The sequence below is a fragment of the Cydia amplana genome, chromosome 12, assembly GCF_948474715.1.
Source record: "Cydia amplana chromosome 12, ilCydAmpl1.1, whole genome shotgun sequence".
Taxonomy (NCBI): Eukaryota; Metazoa; Arthropoda; class Insecta; order Lepidoptera; family Tortricidae; genus Cydia; species Cydia amplana.
The window spans coordinates 5504488-5510920 of record NC_086080.1 but is presented as its reverse complement, the minus strand read 5'-3'; positions in this window follow the sequence as shown (position 1 = coordinate 5510920).

Sequence of the window (6433 nt, the reverse complement as noted above, 5' to 3'; positions counted from 1 at the left end):
GTTATCATTTAAAATAAAGTTAAATAGTGGCACTTTTCACTATATGTATATATACACGTCTCACTATAATTAGTGACGTGTTCGGTGTTATAGTTCGTTTTTTTGTATTAGAAAGAAGGTAAGCGATCTTGACATGTCTTTTAATTGAAAAACGCATTTTAAAAATCAGTAACTATCACTTATGAAAGTAGAAGAATATAAATGATCGTATTAGATTCATAATTGTTACATATTCGCCGTGACTTATTTTTAAAACGTGTTTTTCAACTAAAAGACACATCAAGATTGTTTACCTTTTTTCTAATGCTAAAAAAACGAACTATAGTAGAACTATTTAGTAGGTATCTTTTAATTATTTACCGCATTTTTGCCATACAAAAAGAACGCACGGGACTCGTATTCAGGAAATATGTAGGTAATTGTCTGCTGATCTCATACGTAGATACCGATATTAATAAGACAAAGATATTAGTCTTACGGAAAAAATAGTTATGTGACACTACATAATATATACGTCTCTTTCGTACTAAAAAGTTAAATTGATATTAATAAATTAGGTTAGTAAATTCTGTTAACTTTGGATACTCGAGCATTGTAAAAAAAACATTAAAATCAAAATAAAATATCATATAACGTGACGGAATAATAGACAATAATAGTTATTATAATATATATTGTGCTTAAAAAATAATTGATTGACAATTTATATTTTAAGTTCAAGCTGCCTGATCATTCTAAGTTGACAGAATTTATTGTATTTGTAATAAAAATAATTAAACATATACCAAAGGCCTGCCGGTCAGTCAATAATATTAATACGTTTCTGTATTGTATGTGTATAATGTAATTTATGTCTTATGTTTTGTATATTTGAGTTTTGATAATTTTATCGTGTTGTTTGAATTTGTATATTTGTTTGGATGTATATAACTTATGTACTATTTATAATTATTTAAGCAAAATCGTGTTAATATATATAATAGATTAAAGTTTTACGCAAATTTTGTAAATAATAATGTGTTGCCGAAATAAATTCTGAAAAAGACATAAGAAATTTAACTATTATCTATAGATACCTGTGTTTCTGATGTCTATTTCGGAATTTATTTCATTCAAATAATGAGAGATAACAATAATCTGGGTCCTTATTTTGTAAAGCTACATTTTAGCAAGCCTTTACTGGTAACACTGATTCTTGAAAACGATGTTGTCGGTTTAGTATAATAGGGTAATTGACTTTCTTTATTCGAAATTTCAAAACTACTTTGCTACTTTGGAATTTATATGAAACACTATAGTTCGTGCATTCCTATTTGCATTATTTGACACATTATACCTGACGTTTATAGAGATGTAACTAACCCAAATCGATTGTCACAGCAAGCGATTACGATTGGATGGCACCTAGACTGAGGTATCGAATTGTGACGTTTAATGAATTTTCATTTGAGATTTAAATAAAGCTATAATTATATGTTTAATAAATAATAATAAGAAGATAAAATAAATTTAATAATGTTTTGTTATAAATATCTAATAACTATTGTAATTTGAATGATTTATAACAAAATGTACCTAGATTTAATAATATAATAATGTTTAAAAATTTAACGTGCAAAATGTATATTTTATGAATAAAACATTGAATTGAATTGTTGCGACCTAAAATGAAAAATTTATATCGATTTACTTAGACGACTACTGATTCATAAGGGTGGTGTCCGGCCAACCCTAAAAAAGGCGTCGAACGTAAACGTTCGCAGGTCAATTGTCTTCCTTTGTGATTTCGATGTGCAAGACATTTTTACGTTGTATTGCTGTTGTGAGTGACATGTGTCAAATAATGCAAATACGAATAATCCGAGTATAGCATGTGACGTCACAATCAAATTACCTACTCTTTATAGTTATATACAGGTTTTAAAATATTGTGTCTAAAAATAACTGCTGTCTACGTTTCTTTATTAATTTTCTCGTGCATAGTGAAAAACAATTTATTTTAAATACAGTGAAATACCCTATTGTAATGTAGCCCCCTATAACATACTTCATTCGTATAGTGCTATAATTTTATTTAGAATACAAGATGTTAAATTAATGTGTGTCTGAACAGACCATAATATTGGAACTAGTTATAAATACTAAACTTAGCCTAATAATACTATTCTTAGTGTAAATATTTATAATGTAGTGACATCGTTTCTCGCGCCAGGGTCATATGGAGCATTAAATCGTGCATTTAAACGTAATCGGGTGAAAGCTATTATTTTGACTTATTTTTTACGATACATTTATTAGGGTAATTTTGTTGGTACCATAATTTACCAGTTATTGGCGGATGCCGGATATTTGGTGGATTTTATTTTTAACTTACTTTATATAATGATGCATACTTTTAAGTTTTAACGTTTTGACCGCCCTGTGCATAGACCACCATTAGGTTAATTTTAAAGTTTTTTGTAGACCAGATATAGAGGCTTAAAATTCTATGCTTAGAAATTGAACTAAGGATTAGCAAGGGCGGGTCATAATTAAGTTAAATATATAGTGAGACAAAATAGCCATAACCTGTACGTCATATTAGATCACGTGTAATAATAGAAATGCCAGTATAATAACTATTATATAAGATATAATATAAATAGATTAAGGTTTTCTACTAGTCGTTCTAAGTAATCGAGATTACCAAAGAATATTTAGAAGTAAGTTCCTTAATTTTAGATGTTCCTTTTTATACTTACATATGAGTAGGTATACCCGCTAGACTTAAATCTGATTCATAATAATTATTTTTATTCGTTTCGTAATAAAATTGGATATGATATTGTGTCAAGTTCAATAACAGATCGCTTCGCAATGATAATTGAGGAAAAATCTATTCTCTGATTATTTTTGTAGTGCCATATGTGAAAATATATTACTCAAAAAACTACAAAGTAATTGGATAAAATAATCTCAGTTCATAAATCGACGGCTTTTATGTAATGTCGTCATAATCGACCAGTTATTGACGATTTAGGTACTCTGTATTTTAAAAATCGAGTCCTACCCAATTACAAGTTTGAAAAAGTTTCGGCTTAAATAAGTTTATATTTGTTACTTTGTGTTTAGTTAGCAACGGAAGTAGCCAAGCAGGTGACACGATCAAATCAATCTATACGCTTTTAGTCTCTTAACAAGGGTACAGATCATTTTGAACACCTAACCCGCTTGGCAACTTTTGTTGTTGTTGTTCCTTTTTCTACAATACAAATGAAAATTGCCTGCGTCAAATATATAGCTGGTCAAGCAAATCTTGTCAGTAAAAAAAGGCGTGAAATTAAAATTTTCTATGGGACGATATCCCTTAGCGCCTACATTTTTCATATTTGCCGCCTTTTTCTACTGAGAAGATCTGCTTGACCAGCTATAGGTATATTGTATATGTTTCACCTTACGCGAAAGTAAGAAGATAAGGTGAAAGGAGTAGGTATTCAAAATATTTTGACAATGACTGTACTTTAGAAGGCAAAACCTGTCCCACTACGTGTAACAGGCATTAACCATTTTACACGCAATAATCAACTTTATTACAAAGGTATTAATAAGGTTCCTTTTATATTGTAATCTATTCTTTCGCGTAAAATTTCAAATTAAAACAGATTTTCGGCTTGACGGCTGTTATGCGTGATGGGACAGAGTAACGAAAGTGCTTGCTTGTATTTTTTTGTGTGTCCTATGTCAATTTTGTTAAACTCGGCTCAATTTGTTAATTAAAACCAGATACACTGCTGGAATCACAGTTCCCAGTGATCGTGTGATTACAACTGTAGTTTTATTTGGTGGGCCCAACCTGAATACCTTACCATCGACTTTGATCATTCAACTCTGGCTACGGCCCTGGGTGGATTTTTATTAATGGGGCACTGTGGGCAGCTGATCCGGTGCTGCTACGCCAAAATGGGTTATTCCCACTAGTTACCACCAAAATTTTGTAAAATAATTCCCAGTAGTTACCAGTGGTAAAAGGTGAGAAAAAAAATCCCAGTAGTTACCACCGGTAACAACTTGGTGGTAACTAGTAGGAATAACCGCGTCTTAGAAGATAAGACCTTACCTAACTTTTTATGTAACGCACACAACCAGTGCAAGCTACGCGTACTCTTGTAGCCAATAAGGCGTGTTTTCGTGCTGATTGTTGGCATTTACCCATGTTGGAAAAAATATACAGTCGGCGACAAATTTGACAAAATGCGTAGAAATGGGCGAAATTAGGCATTATATTCGCCACTTCCTCGATTAAACTCATTTACAACAAGAACATCATTATATTATTAGTTATTATTACTAGTAACTATCATAAAAACAAAAGTAACCATTGTATGGATGCCTAATTTGATGGGTACAACGAAATGGTTAATTTTTTTGTCACGAATAAGTTAAAAGTTTAGTCACGAATAGGTTAAAATTTTAGTCACGAACATGTTAAAATTTTAGTCACGAATAGGTTAAAATGTTGTCACCCTTTGCCACGACGCCCCTTACATAGACTTCGGTACAGGGAGGGTCAACTATCTCTGCAGCTGACTGTACCTACCTTGCGTTGTCAGGTAAATTTAAAATGTGGAAAATAAAATACAAAATGTTTGCACACGATTTTAATTAGCTGTAAGTCATAATAAGGAAATCAGTATGTTTATTACAGATTTTACAATATGAGTAGATGCACGAATGAATAAACTTAGCTGATAATCTTGTTATTGCAGATTTAACCTTCTTGCTTCAAGTGTAAGGTTGATATTTTATACAAGGGTCTCTATTGTTTCCCAAATAGTTTTAAGTCATAATGTATTGTTTGCCCACATTTTCGTTAGTCATAATTAATTTGGTTCAGAAACGCGTCACTTTTCAGGATTGCCATAAAACAAACCTAACCTAACCAACCCTATCTATAGGATATCCTTACGAAAATCCTGAAAAGTTAACGGTTTCAGTTTTTTGACTAATGATAATATGACAAACAATACATTATGACTTAAAACTTTATGGGAAACAAGGGACCCCTTGATACAAGCATCCATATCAAATAATATTAGCAACATTCCAGTATCATATGTCAAGGGTAAGAATATCGATACGTATAAACTGCCAAAAATATCTATATAGGTATGCAATAAGGTCGTGTACATATATTTTTTGCGGTTGGTCCGTGTTGATATTTTAGACCTTGACTGTGCACTACTTATTGCACTTAGCCATCATTTTTGGCGACCACATAGAATACTGTTTAGAAACAAGACACAGAAAGTCACATCATAGTAGATAAGAATTAACTTATATAACGAGAACGGAAAATATTACAAAATGAGTTTCACTCACTCCTCTTTTGTGATGTCTAAGTATTAACTTTTTTATACATATATCCACAGACAATCCAACCTCTAGACATAGCATAGTCGCGCTACCCCCTCTGCCACACATACGGTAGCGTTACTCCATCTTCGAGTCAATTCCGTGCCGTGATTGGTCCGTGTCTTTGAACGGACCAATCACGGCACGGGATTCGCTCACCTCGTCCCCCCGCACCCCCGTATTTTTGGCAGCATCGGTTTTATGAAAGAATTGGCCTAAGCTCAGTCTAGAGGTTGGATTGTCAGTGCATATATCTAATTTATTTTGTTATTTTTATTTGTTAGCCTGTTGTGTCCCACTGCTGGGCAAAGGCCTCCCTCTCTTCCACTTCTTGTAATAGGACAAAGAAATTTCTACTAAACATTTACAGAAATAATTTTTACAAACAAGAATACAGTCTAGATCTAGAATATACAATAATCATCCGAAACATTTTTTATAATAGAATACGACGGAAGATCTATACGTACAGATTAATTTGATAATTTTCAATTATCATTTGCAATGTTTTTTGTTGGTTTTCAAAAGGCATATGTTAACTATTATAATATTAGAAAACTAAATTTTACTTGGCTAATATCAGTCTAAAATAGGTACGATAACAGTTCGGCAAAGTACAAAATTAGAGCATTGCCACTAATTCTAACTATTACAAAAGAAAAAATATTTGTTAATAAGAGGAAACAGGTACTTAAATTAATAAATCTACTATACATAAAAAGCAAAATTAGGTATTGTATCACGTATTATAATGGTACACACAGTTTTTTTCAATTCCTATATTTGTTATATAAAATGCTTCATATATTATCTGTATTTAATTTTGTTCTGAAAAATGCCTTCCGTCAAATTTAGGTACAGTCAGCAGCAGAAGTTGCTAAGCGGGCGAGGTGTTCAAAATTACCTTGACACGCTCTTATTCTCTTAACAATAAAGTCTCGTCAAGATCCATTTGAACACCTCGCACGCTTAGCAACTTCTGCTGCTGACTGTACAATGATTTCGCCAATGTCAAAAGTGTGCTTGTAGAGCAGGGATGTTG